This window comes from Callorhinus ursinus, unplaced genomic scaffold, assembly GCF_003265705.2.
Source record: "Callorhinus ursinus isolate GAN/ISIS: 27379988/994484 unplaced genomic scaffold, GSC_fseal_2.0 scaffold10, whole genome shotgun sequence".
Lineage (NCBI taxonomy): Eukaryota > Metazoa > Chordata > Mammalia > Carnivora > Otariidae > Callorhinus > Callorhinus ursinus.
The window spans coordinates 76,647,923-76,662,119 of NW_027397072.1; the positions used below are offsets into that span (position 1 = coordinate 76,647,923).

A 14,197-nucleotide genomic window follows, 5' to 3' on the forward strand; every position below is an offset into this window, starting at 1 on the left:
CTCTCTCTCTCATTCTCTCTTTCTCAAATAAATAAATAAATAATCTTTAAAAAAAAATAGTGGGGGCGCCTGGGTGGCTCAGTCGGTTAAGCGTCTGCCTTCTGCTCAGGTCATGATCCCGGTGTCATCCAGCCCTGCGTTGGGCTCCCTGTCCAGCGGGGAGTCTGCTTCTCCCTCTACCCTTCCCCCCTGCTCATGACCTCTGTCTCAGTCTCTCTCTCTCTCAAATAAATAAATAAATTCTTTAAAAAAAAAAAAAAAGAATGTTTTAACAGTGGTATTGCCACTGGCTGTTTGAAAACGAAGATTTTTTTTAAGCAGCCCAATTAGTATGTGCCACCTTCTAGATTATTTCAGAGGGGGGATTTGTACATGGACATATTTGCCGCCCCTCACTCTGAATCTACTGCTGAGTATATAAAAGGGAAAAACAATAACAACAACACACACACCAAAAAAAGATTGAAAAGGCCAAAGCCCAGCACCCGCCCATGGGAAGAGACTGGGAGTGGTAGGGATTGCGAGCCCCAGCGGCTCAGGAGCCTGGATGAAAGGGCCAGGCCTGGGAGGGCCCAGAGAAGGAAGGACAGACAGGCACAGCTCTTGGCCCCAGGTCTGGCCCAGCAAGAGGATGCTGGGTATTAAAATCTGCTTGGGGTCTGACAACGCCCCCACCCCACCCCCAGGCTGGGCTTGTTTGAGGAGGAAGCCCTAGAGAGCATTTGAACTGGGAGGGAACCATCCCCAAGCACTTGCTCCCCCCCAGTTTTGGCGATGGTGACGAGAGCAAAGGAGAGGTGACTCTAGCCAAGTCCTTGGCCTGGTGACTTGGGGCAGCCGAGGGAGCCACAGCCAGGTTCCCCTTCCGTCGGAGGACCGGAGCCACCCTCCGTTGTTGTTACCCCATTTCGTTGTGTTTGGTTTCTGTTGTGCACACTGGAGGTTGTGCAGACCTGTGGCCATCCAGGGCAGTTCCAGTTCCCCGCAGCTGGAGGAAGGGAGGAAAAGCGGGAGGGGCGGGGCCGAGGCGGCCCAGGAGGTGGGTGAGCCCCCGCCCCCAGCAGCAGGAAGCCCATAGCCCCTCCAGGGCCCGCCCCCCTGCCTAGGGGGCTTCTCCAACCTTTCCTGATGTTGCTAAACCTGGAAAGCATCTGAGTGTTGCTGTGTCTAAGGGTGTGTCTGTGTGTGGAGAGAGGTCTGTGGGGGGGTGTCCATATGGGGGGGGGTGTGTGTGCGTTTCTCTGTGTCCTTGCATGGCCAGCTGGGTGTGCACATGTTCGAGGGTATCCTTCTGTATGAAGGTGTTCAGGGGTCTGTGTACTGTTGCCGCCTGGGAGTACTGGTGTGTGGGGTTGTTGATATGTGTGTGGGGTACGTGTGTCTGTAGAGCCTGAGAGTGTGAGTGTGGGTTTGGGTGTGTTTGTTGCTGTGGGGGGTGTGTGCAAGGGCCTGTGGGTGAGTAGGGGTCTGGGTTTGGTGTGTCTGTTGCTGTGTGGAGGTGTGTGTGGGTGTGTCTGTTGTGGGGGGGTGTGGGTGTGTGGGGGGTGTGGGTGTGTCTTGCTGTGTGTGTATGTGTGGGTGTGTCTTGCTGTGGGGGTTGTGTGGGGGTGTGAGTGTGTCTTGCTGTGGGGGGCATGGGGGTGTGTGGGGTGTGTATCTGTTGCTGTGGGTGTGTGTGTATGTGTGGCTGTGTCTGTTGCTGTGTGGGTGGGTGTGTGGGTGTATGTGGGTGTGGGTGGGTATATGTGTGGGTGTGTATGTTTCGGGGTGTGGTGTGTGTGTGTCTTGCTCTGGGGGGGGTGTGTATGTGTGAGTGTGTCTGTTGCTGTGTGGGTGTGGGTGTGGGTGTATGTGTGGGTGTATGTTGCTGTGGGGGGCTGTGGGGGGGGTGTGTTGCTGTGGGGGAGTGTATCTGCATAGCTATTGCTGTGTGGGTAGGTGTGTGGCCCTGTGGGGTGTGAGGAAGGTTCTGTGGGTGTTCTGTGTTTGGGTCTGGATGTGTCTGTGTGGGGGTGAGGGTGTTAACAACACCTACAGAGGAAAGCAGCCCTTTTTAGCAGGCCTCTTTTCAAGTTGAGAACTGCTTTCAAAACCCGGAAATGGTGGGCAGAACAGGGCGGAGTGGGAGGTTGGCAGACAGGCCTCAGGCCTGCAGGGACCCCAGAACCACCTTACTGCCGGGCACACCTGCCAAGGACAGGCCGCCTGAGCCTGACTGCAGGGACATATTTAGAAACAATTCATTCTCTGGGTGGAGGGGGAGGGGACCCCTTTATTTTCCTCGTACAGAAATAGCTCTCATCAGATAGGAGTTCTTGAGCCGTCTGGGGTGAGAGGCAGCTCTGAAATAGAAGGAAAGATATTAAGGATTTTAGACAGACAAGAAAACTCCTGAGCTCGCTGAAACCGAGTTTAAAATATTTCTCTAAAAATAAGCTTTGTTTTTCTTGTGGATTCCTCTGGCAATCGGACCCTCGTGTCAGGGTGCTTAGCTGGCCTGTGAAGCCAGGCGGAATTTTTAAAAAAGCAAGTGTTTCCCAGCCATGGCCTTGGAAAGTTCTCTGTTTTCCATTTATTAAACTCCTAGTTTCCAGCTAATTAAAGTTATTTTCAAATAAAACTCCATAGCCCAGCAATATTTGGTGAAACAGAATTCCCAGTGACCCCTCTGCAAGAGGTCGGGCTGGGCTGTGGGATGGCCTGGGACCCACCTCCCCTGGGCCAGTTTTATGGGGAGAGGGACCCTTCAAAATGCAGGTCCAGGGCCTTATGTTACCAAATCCCAGCACCCTCGCAGTGACAGGTGAGGGGCTGCTTGCAAGGCTGTCTCTGAGCCCTGCACCACTTGAGAAGGGGTTGTGGGGTCACTGGGAAACTGCTGTTTGTCAGCCTGCACCACGGAGCACAGGAGGGGTACACTGCTGGGGTGGGGGGGTCACTGGACTGATGTATGTGGCAGGTGATCCTGTGTTACCTGGTGGCCTCTTCCTGGCCTGGCTGGTGATGAAGCTTCAGGTCTGGTCAAGCCAGTGTGCCAGGACTTTATTGAGCACCTACAGGATGCCCAGACTCCCAAGACAGCATGTTGTGAAGCAGAAAGCAGAGACGCGGCCGGGCAGGAGGTTCGTGTCACCAAGGGCCAGACCTGGTGACAGGTCTGTCCCCTTGCTGCCCTGAGATCCAGTACAGACATCAAAGGGAGGGCACGCTGGGGCTGCTGGCCGGGACCCTTCAACTGTCCCACAGATGGTTCTTGATTGTCTAGTAAATGCCTGCATTGGGGTAATGGAGGCGGGCTGACCGACGTCATCCCCTGCCTTCATGGAGTGTTCCCATCTTCCGGGTTCATTCATGATGTAGCATGAATCAGCTGTCATTCCTTTGTAGAGCAGGATAATATTCCATTATATGGCTACACCACATTTGGTTTATCCACTCCTCAGTTGATAGACATTTGAGTTGTTCCAGCTTCTTGGCTCTTGGTGAGTAATGCTGCTATAGTCATCCGTGTACAAGTTTTTTGTGTGTGTGAACATGTTTTCAGTTCTTTGGGTTATATACCTAGAAGTAGAATTGCTGGATCAAATAGTAACTCTATGTTTAACTTTTTGAGGGACTGTCTTACTATTTTCCAAAGTGATACATTGGTTTTCAGAACTGGTTTTTTTTTAAGATTTTTATTTATTTTTTTAAAGATTTATATTTATTTACTAGAGAGAGAGAGCGTGCGCAAATATGAGGGGGTGGGGGACAGAGGCAGAGGGAGAAGCAGGCTCCCCACTGAGCAAGGAGCCCGATGCGGGGCTTGATCCCTGGACCCTGAGATCATGACCTGAGCTGAAGGCAGACGCTTAATGACTGAGCCACCCAGGCGCCCCCAGAACTGTTTTATTGTTAGTTTCCCCCTGTCAACCTCATGCAGGCTTCATGATGTCCACATAAAAAAAACTTGTACACTGTTCACAATAGCCAGAAAGTGGAAACAACCCAAATGTCCATCAATAGATGAATAAGTCAACAAAATATGGCCTATCCTTAGAATAGTATTTAGTTATAGAAAGGAATGAAGTACTGACACATGGAAGCACCTTAGAAACAACAAGGGTGCCTGGGTGGCTCAGTTAAGCATCTGCCTTCAGCTCACGTCATGATCCCAGGGTCCTGGGATCGAGTACGGCTTCGGGCTCCCTGCTCAGCTGAGAATCTGCTTCTCCCTCTCCCTCTGCCCCTCCTCACTGCTCATTCTCTCTCTCTCTCTCTCTCTCAAATAAATAAAATCTTTAAAAAAACAAAAACATAATGTTAAGTGAAAGAAGCCAGACAGAAAAGGCCATATGTTGTATGTTTCCACTTACATGATATGTTCAGAATATGTAAATCCGTAGAGACAGAAAGTAGACTGGCGGTGGCCAGGAGCTAGGGGACCAATGAGGAATGACTGCTGATAGATGTGTTTCTTTTGGGGTTGATGGAGATACTCTGGAATTAGATAATGATGATGGTTGCACAGCCTTGTGAACATACTAGAATTTGTACATTTGTATACTTTAAACTGGTGAGTTTTATCGTGTGTAAATGATATCTTTCCTTTTAGAAAATGTATACGCACAAGCTGAAATCCAGGCTGCAAAAGGAAATGACAGGGAGAAAGCCTCTATCAGGGAAACCAACCTCACTTAGGGTCCCGGAAGCCCTTACGAATGTAGGAAGGGCAAATGGTAAGTAACAATAAGATAAAGGGCCAGTGAAAGAGTTTTCAAGTAAAAGGAGCTAGTGCAAAGGCCCTGTGGTTAGAGGAAGCATGGTTCCAGAGAGGGAAGGTAAGAAGGATATGGTGGCAGAGCCAGGTGGCCCGGGATGGGGCTGGGGCAGTGGGCTCAGCCCTCAGACGATCTCGCCTGCCTTCTGCTTCCCACCAGTTCCTCTCTTAGAACATCGTGTTTTTGGTTCAGTGATTTCTACACTCTTGTTTTCTCATAGTATCCTAACGCTACTTCACAATGCCTACATCATTCACCTCAGTTCATCTCATCACGGAGGCGTTTTATCATCTCACATCACAACAGGGCTGAGGGCAGTACAGGAAGATATCTTGAGAGACCACATTCGTGCAATTTTCATTATAGTACAGTGTTATAATTGTTCTATTTTATTAGTAGTAATTGTCTATCTCTTAGTGTGCCTAATTCATAAGTGAAACTTTATCATAGGCATATATGTATATATAGGAAAAAGCATAGTATATGAAGGGTGCGGCGCTGTGTACGGTTTCAGGCATTCCCTGGGGGTCTTGAAACATAGCCCCTACAATAAGGGGGGCCCACCATATTACCATTGTGCTTCAGCACCTGCTTTCCCTCCTCCCCAGCTCATGCCCACAGGGCTCCTGGTAGGAATGCCTTAAAGATTCTAATAATAGTTACTATTTATGGAGCGTCCATCATATACTAAAGCTTTACGTATGTTAAGGACGGTCCTTTATATCCACCCAAGACTGAGGTACTGTTACTATCCCCATTTCACAGATGAGGAAACTGAGCTCAGAGGAGTCATCATATGCCTGAAACTGGAAAAGCTGGAGCAGAATTCAAAAGAATCTAAACCGTTGCTCCTTCAAATCTGACTCAAACTCAAAATCAAACTCTTGACTCCTCTCTACCTGATCTGTCTTTCTCACACTGTCTTTATAGACAGTATTTCCAAGAAGACTTCCAGGGTTCCCTTCCAGGGTAGACTGTATCCTGCCTCATCTGTGCTTTTAATTGTGTTCAATTTTTACAATCTTTAATTGTGTTCACTTAGTTCAAGTCACACTTCAGCTCAAAATCCTCACACAGAATAAAACCTAAAATATCGACGAGCCCTACAAGGTCCTCTCTTATCTCTCCCTCTCCACCAGCTCCCTCCTTTACCTTCTGGCCTTGACTCTACCTTCCCCTCATCCTGCACCAACCACATAGGCCCCCTGGCTCGTCCTCTGTCTGTCTGCGCCTGCTCACTGTCTCAGGGCCTTTGCACTTGCTATTCCCCCCATGCTCTAACACATGACCCATTTCCTTTAGTTTCCTGCTGTCACCTCTTCAGGGGACCGCCCAGACCACCCTCTCTAAAACAACACCCACATCTGATGGCATTCCTCTCATCCGGTTTTATGTTTTCCCTAGCGTTTGTCATCCTTTAACATTTTTTAAATGCCTTTGTTTATGTACCTACTGTCCTTCCTTCTCAGACTCTTAAGCTTCATGAGGGCAGGCGCTGTCCCCAGAGCAGGGGAAACCACTGAAGGATTTTAAGCTGGGGAGTAAGAGAACCACATTTACATCTTTTAAAGTTCATTTATTTATACTCTCTACACCAAACGTGGGGCATAAACTCACAACCCCGAAATCAAGAGCCGCAATCTCTACCAACTGAGCCAGCCAGGCGCCCCAACCACATTTACATTTTTAAAGCATTTCGGGTGCCCGGGTGGCTCAGTTGGTTAAACATCTGCCTTCTGCTCAAGTCGTGATCCCGGAGTCCCCGGATCGAGCCCCACTTCGGGCTCTCTGCTCAGAGGGGAGTCAGCTTCTCCCTCTCCCTCTGCTCCCCCCACCACCCCCTGCTCATGCTCGCTCGCTCTCTCTCATAGATAAATAAAATCTTAAAAAATAAAGAATTTCAGTTGTGTGAAGAGTAGACTGGGGGAAAAAAGTATTCTTTATAAAAACAATTGTAATGCAAAAAGGGTTTAAAACTCATGACCTAGTGTATCCCTTTCATTTCACAGATGAGAAAACTAAGGCTTAGAGAGGGTGGGGGGGACCCCTCTGGAGACTTTCCAATTTCTGGCTTTCTACAAGAGCCTGGGAAAAGAGACCACCCAGGACACTGTCCTCCCTAGGTATGATCTGTACCAGTAGGGCTGTTGGTAAAAATGGAAATACCAACTCTCACCAAAGCAGACCTAAATTCCTCTGGGCTGAGAGGCTGGGAGCAGCTGGTTTCGGGATGTTCTGTCCCTCCAGCCTCTCAGAGAAGGCCTGGAGGGTCCACGGGGTGGCCGTGGCCAGGAGCTTACAAAGCACAACCCTGTGAGCCCAGAGCTGCCGCAGGGGCTGGGGCAAGGGAGGGCTCCAGGCAGGTGTCACCACCACTGTGTCACGCAGGGTTACAAGCAGAGGCTCCCATAGACCTCCATTCAAACCTCATCCCACGGCCACTCCCTCCCTGTGTAATCCTGAGCAGACCTCTGAGCCTCGGTCTCCTCACCTGTGAAATGGGGATGGTGGTACAGTTCCTACGGTGCAAAACCCCCACGAGGGTCAAATATGATGCCACGTGTGAAGTGTCCAGGAGCGGGCCTGGTTCAGGGTCCCCCCGAGGAAACTGTGCAGACGAGCAGAGTGGTCAGCAACCTGGGCTGCCTGAGACCACAGACCAGCTGCTGAGGCTTTCTGTGCCTTGATGTCCTCATCTACAAAATATCGGGCCTATTCCCTAGGGCTCTCATGAAGCTTAAATGAGTCAACTCATGTAGTGAGAAGAGAACCTGGCACACCAAAAGCGTGACATAGGGGAGGGGGGTGGGGGAGGGGGCACAATGGGTGAAGGGAAGTGGGAGGTCCAGGCTTCCAGTTATGGACTGAGTAAGTCACGGCACAAAAGGGTGGAGTCTTGTCGACGGTACTGCAACAGTGTTTTGTGGTGACATACGGTAGCCACGCTTGTGAACAGAGTATAACATCTGGACATCACTGTTGTACACCTGAAACTAATGTAGCATTGTGTGTCAACTAGGCTTCTAAATACACAAATGAGGACATACATACTGTATATGTACATATATACATACATAAATGTAACAATTTGTTATTGAGTCTCTTGGTTTTTTCCACACTGAAACAACAGGCACCAAATCTGAGGGGTTTCAGGAAGGCCTCCTTGTCTGCCTCTACCAAAACTCCCCCAACCACACGAGCCTGAAGATACAGCAACTGCCTTTCTTTTTTTTTTTTTTTTAAAGATTTTATTTATTTATTTGAGAGAGAGCACGAGAGGGAAGAGGGTCAGAGGGAGAAGCAGACTCCCCGCTGAGCAGGGAGCCCGATGTGGGACTCGATCCCGGCACTCCAGGATCATGACCTGAGCCGAAGGCAGTCGCTTAACCAACTGAGCCACCCAGGCACCCCGGCAACTGCCTTTCTTTAGAAATTCTAGATAGATCTGCCCTGTCCAAAATGGCAGGCACTAGCCACATGTGACTACTTAAATTTAATTTCTATTAATCAAAATTTAAAACTCACTTCCTCAGTTGCCTAGCCACATTTCTAGTGCCTGACAGCCACAGGCACTGAACAGCACAACTATTCTAGAGTGTTCTATAAAATGCAAATAGCTATAAGGAAGGAAGCCTCTAGCATCTAACCCTTGAAGGGCTGTCCTTTTCCAAAGCCAGTCCCGGAACATACCCATGATGCCCTTGATGGCTCTCCCTCCCTCCCTCAGCCAAGAGAGTCCGAAATATTCCAAAACCACCCCTCTGTCCAGTAGACTACCAGTGCCAGTGGAGGAGAAACGAAGGGACCACTCACCGCATGGTGGCACCTCACAGCCCTGTCTAGCAGCCTGGGACCTGCCTCCTCTCAGACACCCCAGAGACACGGACCCCTCCCATGGTCCCTGTCTCCACAGTGGTGATACCACATCCAACCAAGTCACTGATGCCAGAACCTCATGTCCTCCTGGGGTCTCTCTCCAGTTCCCTCCACCCCTTCCCTCATAGGCTGCCTGAACCTCATGACTCTGCTCTCTCACCATGCCCAGACACTGCTCCCTCTCTCTTGTCTTTACTGCCTCGGCAACTCAGGCTCCTCCTCTCCCTGACCCGGTGAGGAAGCGGGAGCCCCCAGCTGCTCCTCCTCCTGGCCACCATTCATCACTCTGAGCCAGCTTCGAAAACACTTGGGCAGCGGTACCTGGGTGGCACAGTCAGTTAAGCATCTGACTCCTGGTTTTGGCTCGGGTCGCGATCTCAGGGTCTTGGGATTGAGCCTCGCTTGGGGCTCCGTGCTCAACACAGTCGGCTTGAGACTCTCTCTCCCTTTGCTCCTCTCTCTCTCTCTCTCTCTCAAATAAATATTTTAAAATAAAATAAAACACTTAGGCAATCGTGCCCCTCCTGCCCTAAGTCCCTGCAGGGTGCCCTCACCCCCAGCTCAAGGCCGAATTTCCAAACATGCTCGGTGAGGCTCTGCCTTGCCCCGGCTGCCCCTCACCTGCCCTGGAGTGCTAGTGGCTGATGATTCCTAATGGACCCCTGCTCTCCCCATGCCCCTGCCTGGAACATGCCACAACGTCCCCCTGCTTCGTCTGCCTCCGCTGAATCTCAGCCTCGGATCTGGCCCCTCCACCATCCCTCCCAGCTCCCCAGGGCCCCGCCAAGACCTTTGCAGGAGCACAGAGCACATTATCTTATACCAGCTGGTGAGGGCTCTATGGACTCTCTAGCCTGGAAGTTCCTTCCGAGTGAGAGCGTCATCATGTTCCTCCTTGCACGTTCCAGCCTGGCTCCTAGAAAGGCCTCAGTAACTGCGGCACAGGCTGAGCCCCCTGTGAGAGCGGGGCTGTTCTCTCCCACCTGACAGATGAGAAGAACGCAGCTCGGGGAAATGAAGACACTCGCTCCAGGTCTGCCAGCTCATGAATGGTGGGGCCGTGACGCCCCTCCCACCCCTCCCCCACGGGTGCCCCAGCCCTTCAGAAGGGGGACGCCAGGTTCTGGCATCTGGAAGTGTCCCTCCTCACCTTCCTCCTCAGTCCCACTCAGCAAAGCTGACTGCTCTGTACGGTGTTTATGTGAGGAACCCCAGAGATTTGATTGTGAGGCTATACACACATGCTCACGTACTGTGTCAGTTCACAGAACCAGGTCATGCTGGGCCTCCTGGCCACTGGCCCGTTCTCCACACTCAGGGTACCAGCACCTTCCCTCAGTGGTGACATGGTACTCCACAGCACGAGGGCCCTTGCCATGGCCGCCAAGCTTCCGCACTAGTGCAGTTCTGTGGACAAGGGCAGCACACGCATCCTTCTGTTCAGACCCTCGCGTGAGTACTTCCATCAGATGAACCCCGAAGGGCAGCACAACTGAGTTACGGAGCAGCTCACGTGTTTTCTGTGGAGGAAACGGTGCATTGACACCTGCCCTCCTAGTAGCCCTCCACACATACCTCCCATCCCACTGTGCCTCGGAGGCCATTTCTACCCGTTTGCTCCCTGTATGCCTGTTCTGAATTTCTGGAGTCTGCATAACAGGGGCTGCCGCCTGGGGCCTCGTCTTTCTCTGTCTCCTTGTCCTGTTCTCAAACCCCCTTGTGGCCCAGCCCCACCTCCCCACACCCCGAGCTCTTAGAGGGCAGCCTGTGGTTGTGCCACAGGCTGGTGCCAAAGACTAAGGCTGCCCTCTGGGAGCCCCAGAGCAGGCCGGGGTCAGTCTCACTGGGGCTTGAGGGCCAGGAGGCGGGAAAACTCTCCCCCTGAAACGAGGGATGGGGGGAGGCCCCCACCTGGGGGACTATTGGTGGGGGCGGCAGAAAGGGCCCTGAGACAACAGTCTTGCCAACTAAGGGTGTGAGACTGTGCAGGTGTATCTCTTCGAGAGCGTGTGGGTGAGTGTGTGTGTATGCCTGATCCCATGCCAGTGTGCGTGTGTGTTTTAGGGGCGGTTGTGTGAGGCGTTATGTAATGGAGGCACTCCCTGGGGCCAACAAACCGCAGTGGTGTAACCGCCGGCCGGCCAGGCCACCAGAAGGAAAGGAGGGAAAATGTAAACACCATTCTGGGCCTTTCCCTTGCCTGCCACAAACAGACCCTGGACAGAGCGGCTCTTCCGGTCCTCCATTCCTGCTGCCTTAGCCCTGTGGGCTGGCCTGGGAGGGCGTGATAATGGAGGCCAAGGAGCCTAGGCCAGGGGTCAAAGAACTCTCCAGAGTGAACATCACAGGCTCTTGATCCCAGCCCAAGGGGCGGGACAGAGAGGAGAGCCCATTGGGGTCTACCTGGGCTTCTCCTGGGTCTGCCACGGGCCATGCGTCCCCCACAAATTAGGCATGCTGCCTTCCTCACTCCCAGAGTTGCTTTCTCTTTAAAGCCTTTGGAGGCTCCCTGTGCCCCAGAGGCCTCTCCCCAGCCCCTGGTCCTGCAGTGAGCCAGTGCAGACTCACGAGCGGACTCACCACTCATGTGCGTGCTCACACTCTCGGGGTGGCCTCTGAGCCAGCTGTCTCTGCCTCTCTGTCTCTCAGGGACACCCAAAGGTGCATCCCTCCATGCCTCCGACACCTCATCCCAGGCCAGCCGCCTGCCTTCCAGCTGGCTCCCAGCAGCTCAGCCCTTCTGCACCGAACCAAGCCTCCCTCTTCCAGGAAGCCTCCCCTACCTGCTCCCGGCCATGGTCCCCTCTTCCTGCTCTGAGCTCCTGAGGAGCCTCTGGACACACAAGCTGACATCCGGCCATGCACAATCATCCCTTGTTCTCCAGTTGTTCGCTTTAATAATAATGGCCACAATTTGTGCGGCACGCTCTCTGCCAAACCCGGGCCCTTAAGGTACCCTTGGTATGATGATGTCACCCTCACGGCAGCCCTAGGGCCTTTTGCTCCAAGATCAACCCAGCCAGGTTTGTGGCAGGAGAGCACACGGTTAAAGGAGGTATCTTGTAACCTGGGTGGGCTGGTCAGCTCCAGGAGAGCCAGCCTCTGACTCAGAGACCCCACAGCCCAGGCTCACCCAGTGGGCTTCCAGTGGCCTAGGAGGTTCAGGGTTCTCCTGACCTTGGGCTTCTTCCCTGAGAACCCTTTGGACAAGTTGTCACCAAGCAGGCTGTGTGTGTCCTCGTGAATGCACAGGAGGGAGGGGAGAGAGAAAATTCTCTTCACTAAGGTAGAAACCCACACCAGGGGGCCAGGTGAGTAAAAACAGGAAAGCTAGAAAGCAAAGATGACTCGGGAGACAGCGATGATCCTGGCCAAAGTGAAAGACAGGGCAGGGCACCAGGAAGGAAGGGGAAGCCCAGGCGAAAGGGAGAGGTGGCCTACATAGGGCTGGCCCCGTGGTCACCCCCCCCCCCCCCCACCCACAGAGGAAACCTCCCGCTCACTCCCCCCGGCCCTGGAGAGCCCAGGATCACCTCCCCCGCTTCTGTCTGCCCCCCTAGTGTGCTGAGCCCATGCAGTCACCCACCCTTGGGGGGGCAGGATTGTCCATGGCCCAGCAGTAAAATTGTCTGTTGTACAAGAATTAAACACATAAAATATACCACACCTGGCACACAATGACACTAAATAATGTCAGGGCCTCCTCTCAGCCCTCCTTGGGCACCGTCCCTGCAAACCTTCCCGTGGTCACTGCTTTTAGCAAGTCGAAGTTCACAGAGAGACCCCTGGCACTGGGCTGGCATTGGGGTACCATGGAGGAGGCATGCAGAGGTGTTTGAGAACCCCCTCACCCTGCCCTGGGATGGAGGTGGGTGACCTCACCCACCTTGTCCAGTTTAGAAGGTCCCTTTGTCTCCCTTGACCTCTATTTACCTCACGCTGCTTCTCTGTCCAGCTTCCGTCCGGCTGTCCAGCCCCCGGACACTCCAACATGGTCATACCCTCCCAAAGCAATCGCTGTTCACCTGCTATTCCCGAGCACAGCCTCTGGAGCCAGACTGACTCTCCCCAACCGTTTTCCCTCTTACCAGCTGTGTGACCTGGGGCAAGTCCCTCAATCCCTCTGTGCCTCTGTTTCCTTGTCTATTATTCTCCTGTCCCCTGGAGGTCCTAGGGGAAGTTTTGTCTCATCAAATAGCGCCCATATTCCAGAAGGGCCTATACGAAGCCCATTCTTCAGACCATACCACCTTTTAAAAATCTCCACCTCCACTTTAAGAGAGGGTCACCCCATGTTAGAGAGACAAAAATTGAGGTTCAGAGAAAGCACATGCCTTTCCCAGGGCCATTTGGCCTCCCTGTCTCCAGGAGCTTCTCTGCCTCCATTGGGTTCATTGCAACTCTGATTTCTGGGTTCTGAGACGGGCCACAGAGGTTCTGGCCCAGGGGTGATTAGGAAAGAGGTGAGTGAACATTCCAGATGCGCTAACAAGAAACTGGACACTGCATAGAGGCCTATTCACAGGGGAACTCCCCCCTACCCCCAGCTCATCTGTGGGGTGGTAAATTCCACATGGCCCAAGGATATGCCTGGTCTGCGGGTGCTGATCAGAGATGTTGAGCTGTGAAGTTAAGTTAAAAGAGCAAGTGAAGATCTGTGTTGACAGCTCAACCTTCTTTCCTGTACGTTCTCTTTAACGGACACACATGCTTATATGTGCTAGTGTGCACGTAACATTTTCATCTGTTACCTGGTTGCTATCAGACAGAGGTTGGGGAAAGGATGAAGGGAGGGCATGTTTTATTTTAAGTGTTTCTCTTTTGTTTGACTTTCCTACCATGTGCATATATTATTTTTTTAATTAGTTTTTTTAATTCAACAGATGCTTTCGGAGCACTTGGGATATGAGCCATTCTGCTCTTTTTCTGTAGTGTCAAAAAAAAATATGTAATTAAAGTTGGGAGAGGGGGTAAAGTTGTATGGGGTCTTGCTGTTGAGGGCAGGGCCTGGCTGGGAGCAAGAGGCTGAAGAGCCCATGGACCCCAGAAAGAGTAGAGGGGAGGGAGTTCTGCTTAGTGATTCTCCCTCCCCACTCCCAACTGGCTCAGGAGGACTTTGAGGGGCCCAGGCCAGCGCTTGAGGCTTTGGAGCCCTCTCTCCCATTGTTTGAGCTAAAGCTTGCAGAGCATAGGCTCCTTTTCCATGGGGACAAGAACCAGGACCTCTGTCTGTTTGCCTGAGTTTTGCCTGCAATTTGCATGACCCACCGCTGCCCGTCCTGCTTTCTGAACCTCTGCTCCTAGTTCCCCCACGCCGACCCCACCCCGAAGTTGCAGGGAGCATAGCCAGTGCAGAGTGCTCTGTGACCAGGGGCTCTCTGTCGAGCCCCGCCCTCCTGTGTTCTCGCTGGGAGCCTCCTAGGGCCCTGCTGCAGATGCCCCTGACCCCTCAGTCCTGGCCTGCAGGCCACCCTAGTTTGCAGTCACATTTGGCTCAGCACCTGGCTTCCCTCACCACTGACCACCATGCCAAGCCATTACCCACATCCTAGCGGACAGAG

At 52.4% G+C, this 14,197-nt stretch overlaps 1 long non-coding RNA gene across 2 annotated transcripts; it reads left to right on the plus strand.

Annotated features, from left to right (window-relative positions):
* The first annotated feature begins 690 nt into the window (after positions 1–690).
* Positions 691–7,543, plus strand: LOC141373624 (uncharacterized). Of its 2 annotated transcripts, none has more exons than XR_012379839.1 (3): positions 691–1,039; positions 3,388–3,482; positions 4,595–7,543. It is a non-coding gene; the product is annotated as an uncharacterized lncRNA (long non-coding RNA). The 2 variants fall into 2 exon arrangements; XR_012379838.1 differs by lacking the exon at positions 691–1,039 and having other exon boundaries at positions 1,895–3,482; positions 4,595–4,718; positions 5,526–7,543.
* Positions 7,544–14,197: the final 6,654 nt, after the last annotated feature.